General features: G+C 37.0%; 1 long non-coding RNA gene across 1 annotated transcript; it reads left to right on the forward strand.

The window, feature by feature from the left end:
* The first annotated feature begins 891 nt into the window (after positions 1-891).
* Positions 892-3,160, forward strand: LOC139144171 (uncharacterized). Its single transcript, XR_011554775.1, has 3 exons — positions 892-1,945; positions 2,219-2,327; positions 2,598-3,160. It is a non-coding gene; the product is annotated as an uncharacterized lncRNA (long non-coding RNA).
* Positions 3,161-17,186: the final 14,026 nt, after the last annotated feature.

Here is a 17,186-nt window from a genome sequence, read left to right on the forward strand (position 1 = left end):
CGTGCACCGCCACGGGACCGGCCGTGAATTGACAGGTGTCGGCAAATTATACAAATTTTCAATACGTTTGTTTGTATGTTTTTGGTGCAACTGTACTTGTGCCTAAGTGCAATGCCCATGAAGTGACTGCAAACATCAGAATTTTGACCATAATCATAATGACTTGTCGGATTGTCATTTGTCTTATTCGCTCAGCTGTTTTATATGTACATATACAACGGAGGTCATGCATTCAGCGAAGGTCACGCGTACGCGTCCCTGTAAGTAGTTCGGTTACAGTGAAATATAATTCGTATTTTCACTAGTTAAAATATGGGCTCATATCAGTTCCGTCTGAACAATAGAAGAATGGCAATACAGGCACAGCATGTATGATATTAGAAAAATATCATGTGTAAACTGACAGACAGACAGACACACACACACACACACAGAGTACTTTTCATCTTTTTCAACCGCAGTATCTTGTTTGTGTCTTTGTATCCCTAATAACGATGATGAAAAGCCTATTACCATATACCTTGAGCCCCGCTCATGTGTAACGCTTTGGAAAGAAACACCCTCATATTTATGTAATAAGTTGCCATATCATGCCCTGGCATACTTTGTCCAAGTATGGACATTCTGGCACATTTCTAAAATACTTTCACAATTGGTTGCTATGTGCATTGCTATTTGTACACTACCCAACTTGTAAACAAATCAGCGGGAGATTCAAAATTGTCATCTACGTTCTTCAGTTCTCAGTGCTGATCAAAACATCATGGCACAAGCTGATGAAATTATGGAGTGGTTGCGGGAAATTCCAACAGAAAAACTAAATGATAATTGTTCGGTGAAATGGACAATGGCTTTGGAGAGACCGACATCTGCACATCCATGATAGCAATCTTAGACATGGATTCCTCGAACAATTTCATCAAATCTAGGTGAAAGATCAGTACTGTCAGAGTGACCGAGAGAGATGTAAACAAAGTACGGCAATTAAATTTAATTGATCAAGACATGATATGACAATTACCATTGTGAGCAAACTGACATCCCAGCATCTGCCTTAAATGAATACTTAGCGGCATTTTCAACAAGACCATGGGAGTGACTACGAGCCTGATTCGGTCTTGGTGATGAAACACAGCATTGAGAGATATTTTTGGAAATAATACAGCATTTCTCTACATGATAAGCAATTCAACCTAGCGAACAATGCACTGAAGGCAAAGCAGATGAAGCGTGGGATGGGAGGAAAGCCTCAAGCATATGCTATGTTGAAATCTGGCGTTCTTGGAAAGGACAGGGACGCAACGAACCTGAAACACTGACTTTCGGTGATGTAAAAATACAGAGAGACAGTTGTTCCTGGAATTTCACAAGTGTGATACAAAGACCCGAGACAGAAATTAAAGTACATAGACTGTTGTTGTGATTGAAGCTCTGGAAATGACCATCATGTCCTGATTTCAATCTACTGCGAGTTCATCAGTCAGAGAGCGCATTGATGTGTGCAATAACGATTAGTCCCTTTTATATTCAACTGATTCCATCTCTGATACTCCTTTGTGTGGTTTTATCTGTGACCAATGTGTAAAAATATTAAGCTAGGGTCTTTTATGTAATGGGCTGCAAAATTTATGTAATTTGCTGGACACAAATATGTGGATATTTGTATGGCACAAGGGGCTGGTGGTATTCAGTGCAAATGACAATGTCTACCAAGTACCTATTGCATAATTGATGTCTTCAATGTGGAATTTAAACTGTATATTGACCACTTCAGTGAAGAAAAGTCTGCCTTGAACTTTATATTCTTTTTTTCATGTTTGCTTGCCAGAGTCTGACTGTTGCCATTATTCTTTCAGATTTGGTCACGAACTTAATCGCAATGTTAATCATGAGATAAAGAAAGCAGTAAAGAACCAGCTTGAGGAAGATGAAGCTGTCATTCAGGGTGAGTTTAATCAAATGATAATGTATATCATTGGAGAAAATATTTGCTTGCGGCATGTCATGGAATTGTCAGTTTAAGACAAGATGACTCGCTGCATGGATAGATGAGCTCAACGGTGAAGTATTTATAGACATATACAGTCAAAGTCTAAGTTTTACATCAACTTCATGCATTGAGAATTCAATAACACAGAAATAATGAAATATTAATAACTCAGATCAAATGTTTACTTTTATTAATACCTCAAATTGACCATAACACCTTTTTTTCCAGTTGCCATGAAGATTTATTTTTTTACAAAAAGGAAAGAAAAAAGAGAGAGGCTTCTGGGAAGGCAGAATCGTTTCGAAGAAAGCAAGCAAGGAGGCAGAGAAAGCAGCAGGTAATATTCAAAGTTGTTATAATATTTACGATTATATATAACTTTTGATTCATATACATATACTGTCTGAGAAGATGAACATTTATGAACAATAATGACAAATTTTTAGCACTCTGTACCTGCCTTACTTCTGGTGGAAATTAGATTTGCTTCACGGCTAATATATTATAGAATTATCTGATCCCAGTACTAGAACATTGTCTTTAGTACAATGAATATGCAGCAGAAGTACTGTTCAGGGAATAAAGTTATGTATATTTTTTCTTACAGAAATTAATGAGACAAAAAGAAATTTTAAAGAAGTGCTCATCAGTTGATGAAGAGATGAAGGACAACTGAAAGCTGTTATGCACACCCTGTACATGTCAAGCGAGGATACGGATTCATTGGCGGAGTTTGATTCTTCTGACAACGATTTAGGTATTACAAGAAAAGCCAAACCGCTGCGTAAAAGGCCCCTGCTCTGGAGAGCTAAGTTTCTAAATGACACTTTTTCTATGCTCGATAAGAGACATGAAAGAAAATTGATCAAAATGGGGGTGGGTTCATACATGAAAGGAGGGAGGGATCTGCATCCACTAGGCCATTGCCCGATGGGGCTCCTTCATGGGCAGTGAGGAGTTTACATCTTGAGAGGAACAAAGAGTAAAGCAGATAAGCGAAATTTCCATGGTTTAATTGAACGCAGTAGTTATAATTTTTTGTTTAGTTATAGTTGAGTTAAAGTTTTCTGAATCACAAATCAATGTCATTGTTTATTTTTTTTATTTTGTCATGTAAATTACACGGTTGAATTATTAAAATTTACTTGTTTTATTTGTCGGTATGGGTGAGATTGTTTGCTTGTGTTTTGACTTGATAATCTTTCCTGGGTGTTTATATGGGTGAAATTGTCTACTTTTGGAGTGTCAATCCAACAACATTTGTCCAGGCCAAAGTATTAGCACCCATGACCACATTTGCTAAAATTTAGCCCCTGTTAAATATGGGTGAAAGAAGCTACTTTTAGAGCACTGACAAATGTGTCAATTCAAACAGCATTTGTCCAGGTCAAAATATGAGCACCCAATAACCACATTTGCCAAAATTTAGACCCCTGTTTTATATCGGTGGAAGTAGCTAATTTTAGAGTACTGACAAATGTGTCAATTCAAACAACATTTATCCAGGTCAAAATATGTGCACCCAGTGACCACATTTGCCAAAATTTAGACCCCTGTTTTATATCGGTGAAAGTAGCTAATTTTTGGATACTGACACATGTGTCCATTCAAACAATATTTGTCCAGGTCAAAGTATGAGGAGTAAATTTCTACCTTTGGCCCAATTTTACTGCTCAGTGTATAAAGGTGCAGGTGTTAATATTGTAGGATGCAATTATGTCTTTGTGTTAACACCATCCACCTGGTGTTAATGGATGATTATAGCTCTGCTATAATCATGGTTAACGATGAGTAAGGGCACGGAGACCTTGACCACATCTTCTAATCTGTGCAAGCTATTAAGTCACAGTGGACTCATATCACCCCTGTACTATAGTAACACGTCAACACTTCACTGATGAAAGCCAGATCCATCTCATACTCGTTATCACCATCTCATAAGCATGCCATGCATACTTGCATGACACCCAATCTTGTACCTAATTGGATCATTTCCCATCAGCCACCAGTGCTAACATCCGCCTGCTCATTGCCACGTTGCAGCCATTTCAATTTTTACTCCACACTGACGTTCACATCACAAATTCCCTCCCACCCACCACCATTAAAAACAACCAAAAAAACAAACAAACAAACAAAACCAAACCAAACAACAAACCTACAACATCAACAAACAGAAAACAAGTCAGCTCACTTGAATACATCTCAGAATTGTCATTTCCAACTAGATTTTGTTTGGCTTGTCAAAAGTTCAATAAAGTTCAATGGGGTTGCTGTCGCAGATCCGGAGGGACCATGATACCACGGTGCCCGATGCGCGGCATGATCCCCGCCGACGCCGTGCATCCCCACTGTGGCAGTATAGCACGTCCTTGGTAACACGTTGCCCTTCCCTGATGTCATTCAAATCTGCGACTGGCTTCACGGGAAAGGCCGCCACGACGTCTGGACATGCCGATTCCCCTGGATTTTGGCCAAACCTTTGTCTCCGTGTCGTTTCTTTGCGTTAAAGTAGCCTTTTAGTACAGTGATTGTATGAATTAAATTTAGTACCAAGCTAGTCAACCAGAAGACACGGTACTTGCACATAAATGTTGAAAACAAATGCAAAGACGATGAATCTTCCGATTATCCATAGGCATAACACTTAGTTTTCCATGAACGACACTCACAATACAATCTGTGAAACTAGTTCTGTTATCCTGAACAAGAGATATCTCGCCAGTCAGCACAAATCAGTAATTTATTTTACCAAGATGTGAATCACACCCAGTTTTCCAGAAAATGCAAACATTGTAATCGAATTCAAAAATTCTTTAACACGATGCCTCCCTTATACTTTGTTCGGTTTACCAAGTCGTTCAATCAACATATCACCAGTTTGCATGGTTTCTTGCGTACCTACACTAAAAACACCTTGCAAACTACTTGACAGTGGAAAGCTAAAAAACACAAGCAGAATGTAACTTCACAGCAATGACCTCTTCTGCACAGGACATTTTATGATAACCGTGGGGTGCCATATAGTTTTGGGGCAAAAGTTTGTATGAAATTGCCGTAATACCAGAACTTTTTACACAAAGTCACTGCACAAGTAGCGCATCTATTGATGGTCAATTGCATTTACTGGGTGACAAAAATGAGGTAAAGAAGTTCTCGCTTACACTGGAAACAAGACAATCTGATTGTATCCTGTATAAGTTATACTTTTGGGCAACAACTTTTCGAGTAGCATACCCGTTTCAAATTATACTTGCTTAAACTTTATTAGGAGAGAATGTTTAGCTGAAAATATAGTTGTCTCTGAGCAATCCTCATACCAACGTTATGAAAAAGACCGCAAATTGCTTTTATAGTAATTCGCCGGATTCTAGCGCCCGGATAAATTAGCCAATCAACATCGTTTAAAATTGACCAATCAGGAACATGCGATTTGACCAATAGAATCCCAGAAACGCAACTTAAAAAGGCATATGCAAATAAAGATTTTCCATAAAAACCCTTGCGTTTATGGCATTAATAGCAGTGACAATGGTCAACACATCGAGGCCAGCAGTTCATCGTGAACGTTCCAAGCGGCATTCGCCCCATCATCGAGGGCATAGGCATAGGCATGAGGCGAGCAGGTCTTGGGCAAGGGCATATCCTTCTGTACGTTGGGGAACCAGTTTGCTTGATTGGCGCGGATTCACATGGCAAGGGATTCAAGGCGAAGCTAGTTTCCCTCGGTCTTGTGCCACCCAGCCAAATACAATACATCGCGTTCCCTGGCGCACAGATAGGTTACCTGCGTGATTTCATCGAAAATCAGTCAGGCGCACCTTGCCCTCATCTGTATGCCACATCCTATTCATAGTCGGCGGCAATGATGCTACGCGGCATTATTGCCCACTGGAGCGTAACGACAACCCTTGCAGCACCTTATTGATAAAATTCGACAAGTTCTTGCACTCGGCCAAAGATAGTCTACGAAATGTCAGCATCTATGTCACAGGCATGCTTCCTCGCCTTCCACCGGGTACGACAGCCGACACCACAGCGAAGAGGGCTGCAGATTCTGTACGTTACATCAACAGAAACTTGAAGACAACAACAGAACTGTTCAGTTTCACTTTTGTCGATCCCAGACTGATATTGTGCGAGTCAAATTGTGTGGTAAAGAGAGGCATGTTTGTGGATGACCACATACATTTGACCACGATTGGCCAAGAAGCTTTGGCTCGCACAATATTGGTTGCGGTCAGCAAAAGAGAAGTCAACAGTAAAGCCACCTCGACCAGCTCGTCACGCCATCCACAAACAAACAAGTCACACCAGCAGCAAAGTCGCCCTCGTCAGCCAGCTACCTCGAACAGCTTGTCACACCACCCATCAGCAAACAAGTCACATCAGCAGCATTATCGCCATCGCCAGCCGGATGCAAGACATCAGAAGCAGCCACCACAGCAACCACGTCATCCACGCCCGCAACGTACCAACGTTAGATCCTTGATCAACGTTGTACATAGCCATATCCAGTCGAATATGACTGGTTCATCCAGAGAACCACAACCACCAGGCACGGTGTAATCCGAGTGTCAGGTTCTCGAAAAACAGCCCTTTTCAAGGCTACATGCCAAACAGCCCTTTTCAGGGACATCCTCCAAAAAGAGAACTACCAATCTACACCCCATTAAGTCACAAGTAAGTGTAATTAGTTTCGATTTTTTTTCAATCAAATTCGATTCTCGTAATGAATATATATGGAATAGGCCCTACGTCAAAATGTCCCTGTTATCGTGAACATTTCTTTGGAATATCAACAACATTGATTTGCGACATTTTTTTATTTTAGTTTTACCATTTTCTTGGGGAAGTGGCCATTACACATTCAGATGACATTGATAGATATGCAGAGCCTTTGCGCACGTGAATGCACAAAGGCGCAAATGCGCAATTCATATTGTCAACAAACTGACCGGAAACACTGCTAACGTGAGTATCACCATTTACCCACGCAGTGCTACATCAAACTGCTACATGTATCATTATGGTATTAGGTGTTTAGATGCATGTAGGGGTGTAGATGAGATTTTGTTAAAATGAATTTGTCATTACCAAAAATATGCAAATTTGCTAGAAAAATTTAAAAATGGTCAAAAAATTTAAAAGTCAGCAACTGCAGATCAGATTGCTTTGGAAATTGGTATATATTATGTATTTTTAGATACACCTCAGGTGGTTTTTGTCATTTTGAACAGATATGTGGAATACCGTCAACAAGTTCTATTTTTAGGGGATAGTTTTGATTGTGCTCAAAAAATTATATTCTCTGAAACCACTTATTTAGATGCTTTAAAATTCAGAATGCCGGTAATTGAATGACTTCAATAGAATTTTTTTAATTCATGATGAAATGTGCTTTCTCTTTTGGGGTCAATGTTTGCCATTTTTGGTTAAAAAATCTTATTATCTGAAACCTTTTATACGATTGGTTTGGTGTTTTGTATGTGGAATCTATGATTGAATTTGTTCACAGGGGACCCAGGAGTCTGGTTATTGTTATTGGTGTTGTTGTTGTTGTTGTTGTTGTTGTTGTTGTTGTTGCTCTCTACCTATGCTTATGTTGTACGAGAGTTGCATTTGGTCAAACAATGATAGTGTCCTAGCTTGTAGTGTTTCTTATGACATGTACATACGGTTAAAAACAACAACAATAGCAACACAATTGTTACATTCATTGAATTATATTAGTCAGAAACAACAACACAACTAATATAAACATAAACAACATACAAACAAACAACAACAACAAGACTTCTGTGTCCCCTTTGCTTTGTTTTCTTGCCCCTTGCAAAAATTGAGATTGTTACTGTAAAGTGTTCAAACAATGAATTGAAATGATTATTGGACCATTTTAATGTAATACTGATGCTATTTTTTAATTTTATCTTTAAGGTAAAGCTTGGCGAAAACCTAGAGATCCATCTCACAAAATTAAGTAAATGCAACACCACCAACATGAAGACATATAGCACAGATCTGATGTCTGTCATTTTCAACAATGAGACAATGGCATCGTCTCTTACAGGGAAACAGTCTAATGCTCACTTAGGGAGGATAGCAATACAAAAACTGCCTGAAGATTAAGTACAGGCAATCATTGGTAGGTGAAATACAAGCTAGCTGTCATACCTGGAAATCTGTCTAAATTGAACATTTCATCCAATCCCATAAATACCTTGTATACAATATTAAAAGCACAAGTATGAACCAGTCTTAATGTATACGGAACAATTGAGAGATAGACAATTATGTAATAAATTATTCAGAAATGGAATAAGCATGCTAGTATTTCAAAACAATATAAAGTTGTGTGGACTTACAGAAAATAAAATCCAAAACTGCAATTAATATGCAATCAATATTGTGTATAATGATAAGGCTATAGTATATAACTTGAAAATACTATGGACTTTCTAATGAAGGCATTAATTGTCACAATAAAGTACACTCTGTTTCATGTAGAGTGTTCCCACATATTGCTATAATGTCTTCAATCTTTTATAATACCAATATTTCTAATTCAAAGCGGATTATCATCGTTATTACTGTCAAAATTTTCATTATCTTTTTTAGGTTATGTAACTACACGTTTTAAAACAGAAGAAAGGGAAGTAAAAAGAGTAATTCAAGGCAAATTAAATGATGAGATCGATTTCTCAACATCTTGTTGTTTTTCCATCTTGCAAATAATGACAATTATATACCAAGAGGACAGAACGGCTACAATCTGCTGTTCAAGGTAGTGTACCGGAACATCGTGCGTAATTTCCGGGATTTGTGGCAGCCGAACAAAAACAGCTGTGTCGACAAGGGAATGGTTCCATTCCATGGTAACATCCACTTCAAGGTATAAAACCTTGACAAGTCAGACAACTATGGCATCAAAGCCTATGAAGGGGGTGCTGCACCCAACACAGTTAATTTGTTACCCCAAGATAAAAATATTGGTTAGGTTCACCTTTGGACTTGTTAAGCAGTGGTAAGTTGCGTGATAAAGAAGTGTTAATTTATGCAAATATATGCAAACCACCCAATTTCCTGGCTTCTTTTTCCTCCCTATTTCAAAATTTCAAAAGAATTTAACTTCACTCTGACTTGGTCAAATTTCTGAAATTTTCAAATTACATTCTTTAAATGCTATATAACAAAACGACTATTTTGTTTGGAAATGGAGTTCTTACATTTTTAATAAGAGGCATTTTAATTTTGCTAATCATATTTTAATCAATTTTTTGAGTGTCAGTCTTTCAACCCTTGCCATTTTAGCATGAGGATAGGTAATGCAAAATAAAATAGTCGTTTTTGTCCATAAATACTCTTCTTTCAAGTGATATTACATTTCAGAAAATAGTGTCATATTTTTGACTTAATTAATTTTTATCATTAATACCAAAATTGAGTTTTTTACCCCAAATATACATCCACTTCATCCTTCAAGTAAACTACTTCTGCCATACTAAACTATAGAGTGTCTGTGTTTAGAAAATATATAGTATAAGGGGGTTTCCTTTTCATCTTTAATGAGAAATATTGCTTTGAAAACAACTGTGTTGGCAACATGCAGCTCCACTTGAAATATGTGACACACCGTACACTGGTAGAAGCAACGACACAAGCAGTGGGCAAGACTTACGATCTGGTAATGAGCTTGATGGATGGTTACCTGAGAAAGTGGCATGTTCTCTATGTCGACAAATACATCACCCATTTTATTTTATAAGGTGAGAAGCTTGTCATGGTGAAGGGTCCACTAATGGTCATGAAATACAAAGATCATAAAGATGTGGTGATGCTGTCAACAACCCACTCCGCCAAAAAAATTGACACCTGCAAAAGAACAAGAGATGGTACTTCGGCCAGAAATGATTGTACAGTCAATGGGTGCAGTTGACAGGAGTGACCAGATGGTGGGCTATTCATTTTTTCGACGGTGAACCATCAAATGGTGGAAGTTTTCTTCCATGTTCGAAGTCTGGCCATTCTAAATGCATATATTTTGTATAGTGAATGGTCCAGTCAGAATGTAAGGCGACCAGTCCTGCAAAGAATATTTCGCCAAGACGTCATCAAACAGCTGGAAGCATCTGGTGCCCCTGCGGTAGACCAAAGAACACCTAGAGGACGTCAGGCTGATTCAACTGAAAATATTGCTCGTCTTGATAGCCGTCACTTCCTAGAGAAAATCCAGCCACTTGGGGTGAAGCAAAACATCTCACGGGAATGTCGAGTGTGTGGTCCAGTTGATGGACGTCGTTGCCAAGTACAGGGAGTGACAAAGAAAAGATATGGTAAAAAGTCATCTTACCAGTGCAAGCAATGCATAAAGGTGATGTGCATCACTCCGCGCTTCGAGCTCCACCATAAAAAGGACTTTGTTCCATGCTTTTGAGAGACAAACTGCTAGATGCAGTAATTCTATTGAACAGAATTCTTTTTCTTGTCATTTATTGAATCTTATTAAAAAAATTAATTTTCCTCATCCGAAGACCCTGTTTTTATATTTGGCTCAGTAACTTTCTATTCCCATTGGCTTTTCGAATAGTATAAGTTCTGTGAGGTCAACAATTTTTTTTTGCCCCATTATGGCTCAGAAAATCAACCTCAGCAAATCAAATTCTAATTAATTGAAGAGACTCAAAATGGATTGCATGGGTCTGTTGAACAGATATTTTTCTTGTCTTACTCTGAATATTGAAAGATGCTGAGCACAATATTATGCTAAGTAGTGTAAATAATTGCACATGAGTTTTTTAGAATTTTGTACACCCAAAGTTCTGATACAAATAATTACACATATAAGTTTTTTAGCTACAATAGACTATAGTCTATAGAAGCTATTGGGATGGGTATCCGTCCGGCGTCCATTGTCAGTCTGTCTGTCTGTCTGTATGTATGTATGTATGTATGTCCGTTTGTTAGGCGTCCGTCCACTCAAATATCTTGAGAACCGCAGTACTTACTGATTTGATATTTTTTGTGTAGATGAAAAATATGATTTTGAGAAAGTAGTTTTTTTAATTGTTTGATATTGTTGAAAATATGCAAATTAGCGCCAAAAAAGGCATTTTTGGTAAAAAATCTCCTTCATAACCGCTGGTCAGACAGCTTTGTTAATTGGTATACAGGTCCCTAGGAATAACCCAACTTAGATTTGTTCAAATTGTGATGAAATATGCAAATCTGTATTATTAAGGAATTTTTTTGTCATTTATGGTCAAAACTTTATTTGGTCAAAACTTTATTTAATCAAAACTGCTCGTCTGACAGGCTTTGATATTTGGTATACAGGTTCCTGCAGATGAACTTAATATGATAAATTGTATATATATGACGAAATCTGCAATTTTGTATTTTTGGTGCAATTTTTGCCATTTTTGGTCAAAAAATGTGTTTCTGAAAATTACTTGTTTTATGCCTTTGATATTTGGTATACAGGTTCCTAGGGGTTGTCTTAGTGTGATATATTGAAATTTGATGAAATCTTCAATTTTTGTATTTTAGGGTCAATTTTTGCCATTTTTGGTCAAAATATTTGTTTCTCAAAAGTTACTCATTTGATAGCTTTGATATTTAGTATACAGGTTCCTAGGCTTTATCTTAATGTAATATATTGAAATTATGATGAAATATTCAATTTTGTATTTTTGCAGCTAATTTTGCCATTTTTTGGTCAGGCCGTCCTGAAATGAGCTATCAAAGATATCAACCTTCTTCATCAATACATGTGTCACAAAAAGTTATTCTCTACATAACACAGCGGAGCTCTGTTGACTGTTAGGTCGCTTGTTTTTTCAGAACCGCTGGTCAGACAGACAGCTTTAATATTTAGTTTACAGGTCCCTAGGATGGCCTTAGTAAGATAATTTCATACAGTCAGGAAATACTTAATTTTGTATCCATGTCCATAGTAGTTTCAGGGACTTTGGCCCTATGTTTGGAATTGTATGCACCAAAAAGTTCTGATACAAATAATTACATGTGAGTTTTTTAGAATTGTGTACACTGAAAAGTTCTGATACAAATAACAGCATGTGAGTTTTGTTGAATTTCTGGACACAGAAAGTTCTTATACAAATAATTACAAGTTAGTTTTTCAAAATTAACGTATAATTAACATCGATACCATTCCTGAATTAGACACTCAATTACATGATCCTTTGCATAAGTTCACTATATCTGTGTCAGAGGTGAAGTTAGAACTTTTAGCCCTAAATGAACATAAGGCAATGGGTGATGTTAATTTGCCAGCAATAGTTTTAAATAATGTGTTGATTCACTTTCCATTCCACTAACTTTCATATATAATCCGTCTTTCCATGAGGGAGTTTTCCCGACAAAGTGGAAGAAAGCTTTAGTTGTACCTATACACAAGAAGGGTATAAAAACTAACATTAGAAATTATCGCCCATTGTCCCTCTTATCAATTGTTTCGAAAATGTGTGAGAAAATTATTTCAAGGCATGTATATAACCATGTAAAGTGTGTTTTGTCTGAAAAACAGCATGTTTTTTTTGCCTGGGAAATCATGTGAGTCTAATCTGTCTGTCTTGCTTCATTAAGTTCGTATTGCTGTTAATGAGGAAAGACAGTTGGATGTTATATATACAGAGTTTTCCAAAGCATTCGACAAAGTTAATCATAAATATTTAGTTTACAAACTTACTAAGTACATGTATGGAATACAAGACTCCAGTACATGTATGGAATACAAGACTCCCTCCTTGACTCGTTTAGTAGCTACCTGACCGACACACAGTAGTGTAAATTTCCCATAATTCATTGCGATTTGTATCCTCAGAGATTTCCCAGAGAAGTCTACCAGGTCTCCCATGTGTAGACAAATTCATAGACTAGTTGTAAAAATTCTGAAAACGTACTTTTGAGGACACCATTCTTCTCAATTATCATTTTAAATGATTTGGAAAATTATGCGAGATTGAGAAAGAAGATAGCATTTTTGTAAAATTTTCCACTGATTGTGTTTTCAGCCATACAGAATAATGTGATGAAAAGTAGGGAGACCAGTTGCACCTGTTTTTTGAAACAAAAGGATATTGATTTTTTCCAATGGAAATGACAAAAGAAATTTGCATTCTACGTTTTCTCAGAGAATGACCCCTTCAGTTTGTCATAACTTGCTGCCTAAAAAGTATGGCATTTGTAGTACCTACAGAACACGACTTCCATGGTTGTTTAATGGTTATTTTGAAACTTTTGCTGAAATTTCTAAACGTACTTTTACTGGATATTATTTAACAATTATTCTGATGCTGAACATTAGTGCTTACATGCAGAACTGAAAAAGTTTTTAGAAAAGTAACCTTCATGGACACAAATCAAAGAGAATTGTGGGTAATTTATTGTACTGTGTGACACATCCCAGGTAGTTATTGTTAAAGGGTGTAGATCAGACCTGTAGTGTGAATGACTGTTCAATGTTACAAGAAGATATCAATTACTTGTCCACATGGTGTGAGAAATGGAAAATGCACCTTAATTATTCCAAATGTGCAGTACTTCGTCTTTCATTGAAAAGATTGCCAATTGACAGGGATTATAATATTGATGCACACAACTTGAAGACTGTTTATAGTTACAGTGACCTAGGTGTAACACTAGACACAAAGTTAACTTTTTCAACTCACATTGTTTCCATTGTCACTGATGCTTGAAGACTACTTGGTATGCTAAAAAGGTTGGCAAAAGGTTGTCGGTAGATGCATTGCTCGTGGTTTACAAAACGTTCATTAGAACTAAACTGGAGTATGCATCAGTTGTTTGGAACAGCATTGACAAAGTGTACTCAGACAAGCTAGAAGCTGTACAGTGTAACTTTGTTAAATATTTGTGTTATTGGACACCGTGGTGCAAAGCACCAAAGGTGTCCTATAACAATACAATTATTTTGACAAAATGTCACATGACCTCGGTGACCTTTGACCTCAAATATACATATTTGTCCATAGCTCAGTAACCACAAGTGCTACACCCTTCATATTTGGTATGATGGGACACCTTATGACGCCACATATTGTACCTCATTAATTATGTGCATATCTAATTTTGAGCAAGCCAATAGAGGTAAATGTATATTTTTAGTATATAGGGACAGACTATAGGATAGAAATTTTTTGACAAAATGTCATGTGACCTAGATAACCTTTTACTAAAATACACGATTATGTCAATAAATAAGTAACCACAAGTGCTATGTCCTTTATATTTAGTAGGATGGGAGACCTTATGACAACACATGCTTTACCTCGTTAATTATGCCCATATATAATTGTGGGCAAGCCAATAGAGCTAGAGGTCTGAATTTTGGCATATATGGATTAATTAGCAATACAATGGTTTTTTTTCAAAATGTCACGTGACCTTGATGACCTTTGACCTTGAATATGCATATATATGCATAACTCAGTAACCACAAGTTCTTTACGCTTCAATTTTGATAGGATAGTAGACCTTAAGATGTCACATCTTGTACCTCATTTATTATGCACATATGTATTTCTTGGCTGGCCAATACAGCTAGAGGTCTGATCTTTTTTCCCGATTTAGAACCATAACTTAGACATGCCTCTTGCTTCAAAATGGGAACAATGACATAGACCTATGTGTCCATAGATCTGAACATATACACTCCAGTGATACTTCTTAATGACCTCATTTCCCTGCCTCATCAAGACTAATACTCCTATTACAAGTGGGGACTATGTCAATGTCAATGACTTGTTACTTCTATACAGAATATTATCTCACATAGTGAGTGTCTGAATATTATTCTGAATTGTATTCCAAAGCACATTCTGAAAGGACTCTTCTGGAAATTCCAGAATATTATCTCACATTGTGAGTGTTTGAATGTTATTCTGAATTGTATTCCTAAGCACATTCTGAAAGTATTCTGAAAATTTCACATTCTTTGCCACTGCACCATCTCCCTAATACATACTGATGACTCACGGTGTCCACTCAAGTCTCACTTTGATCTTGTAAAAGTAAGGTTTGATGATTATTCATATGATGATCTGTGTGTTATGTTTAATTTACCAATGCTGACTAAAAGGCGCACTTATTTTGACCTTGTTTTTCTTCACAAATCAATCAATGCCCTTCTTGATTGCCAACCAATCTGGGCAATCAACTAGACAGAAAAGGACATTTCATGAACCTTGTGGTAGAGTTAAATTTACTAGCAATTGACTTTTTAATTGCATTCCAAGGCTATATAATAGTTTTTATCAATGTCTGCCAATTTTTAAAATTTCTGTTTCGAGTTTAAAAAGAAAAGCTAAAAGCCTTTGTTTTTGATTTCTTACTTTGTCCTTGTTGTGCATGTCATTTGTTTTCAGTAGCTTTCTTGTCCTGCAACATCATGTTATTTGTTTTTTTTACTAAATTCCTCCTGTAAGTGTGGATGTATATGGTTTTCAACTATATCATATCTGTGTTGGAGTTCAAAACAAATAAATAAATAAATAAATAAATAAAACTCTTTGTCAATTGAAAGCTATCGGATCAACAATGAAGGTTTCACATTTACATAACTTTGTCGCTAAGCATTCAGTCTGTCCATAATATGTCAGGAGCCTCTTTATTTACCAATAATCCATTTACAATTCGAAGTCTTTTGGTTCTTTATATTTATTTACTTTATTTCAATTTTGTACTGAAGTAAGACATTCAGGGTCATCAAGAGATATTATTTTTCAAAATGTCATGATTGCCATACAGCCTACAGGTCAGCTGTGCAACCTTTTGTTGCTAAATGAGCAATCCATGTGTTATTCTTGCCAGTAGTCCTTGTATTTGTAGCCATGCCATTAAGATTTTTTCCAAATTCGTTTTGTAGTTTTTACATTTATTTACATTATTATATGATATATGATCTGCTTGGAGTAGCAAAACCTTCAAGGTCATCAAGAGATATCAACCAATATGTCAGTCTTTCAGACTTATTTACGCCCGGATTTTTTTCACCCCGTTCTCCATGCACAGATCGTAAAGAGACCCTGTTTTGTGGCCACACGTTCTCTTCTCATTCAGGAACACTGTGGTACAAAAATATGTTGATAAAAATTCATAATTTTGATAAAAAATGTGATTTTTCAAAATCTCTCGCAAAATCCCATGTACTCTCGCTTACCCTAACAATTGACGGTGCCCCTGCGTGAGAAATTATAATAAAGGCAAATATAAACAAACACAATCGCATTTAATGAGGTTCATTTTGGTAAGTTTCTTGCGGATTATTCTGACATTCACCTGGTTTAATTTGTTTGCTTAAATTATCTCTGTGTTTGCTATTAATAATTATAATATCCCGTCTCCAGCTGGGGGCTCGCGACTGACTTTTTGTTTGTAGATGCGCCCGACCGCTATACGGGATCGCTGTTGCTTACCCTATGTTCTAACGGAACAAATTCAGCACAAACAAAAACCGCTAATTTCAAGCATCTTTATGCGTATAATGTCCCGAAACATGTTAATTTACTCCAGCCATACCTTTGTTTACTCGTCCCGTCTTTAAAATTGTGAATGGGTTTGATTTAATGTGAATTAGCGACATCGGACAAGCTGCGGAGTATAGCACCCCCGACCATGTTTTGCCTGTGCAAACAAACATGAACCTGTGACGGAAATGGTATACCCTCGTAAAAGAGGCGTAGATTTAGATCAATATATAGGAATATGATAGGAGCCATGAGCTTTTAAAAATTATAACCTTCAAACAACATGAACTATTCAAAACTTCCAATTTTTAAAAGATATTTCGATTTCACGCGCGTCACCCAGTCAGTCACCCAGACGTACAATGAGGTCAACGAACTCCTATGTATGTTACAAGCCGATGAAAGGCGCGCCGCATCTCCTGGCCTGGGAAAACGTATCTATGTGCATATCGCGCAAAGTTAGGAGCTTGTGAAAGGATGTTTGGATAATAATGTCAGAAAGATAAAGTTTTACAATGAGTAGGGATGTAGTGTATTTCTTTTCAAGTATTGCTGTCAAATTGCTGTGATTAAACACATCCAGTCCAGCCAGGGCTGACATCGGGATGGAGTGGCGGAGGTTGATCATCACACGAAAGGACGTGAAAATGTTCTGATGTGACGAAGTCCGTCCCTTGGTTTTTTCTCAGTGC

This window comes from Ptychodera flava, chromosome 11 (genome assembly GCF_041260155.1).
Source record: "Ptychodera flava strain L36383 chromosome 11, AS_Pfla_20210202, whole genome shotgun sequence".
Classification (NCBI taxonomy): domain Eukaryota; kingdom Metazoa; phylum Hemichordata; class Enteropneusta; family Ptychoderidae; genus Ptychodera; species Ptychodera flava.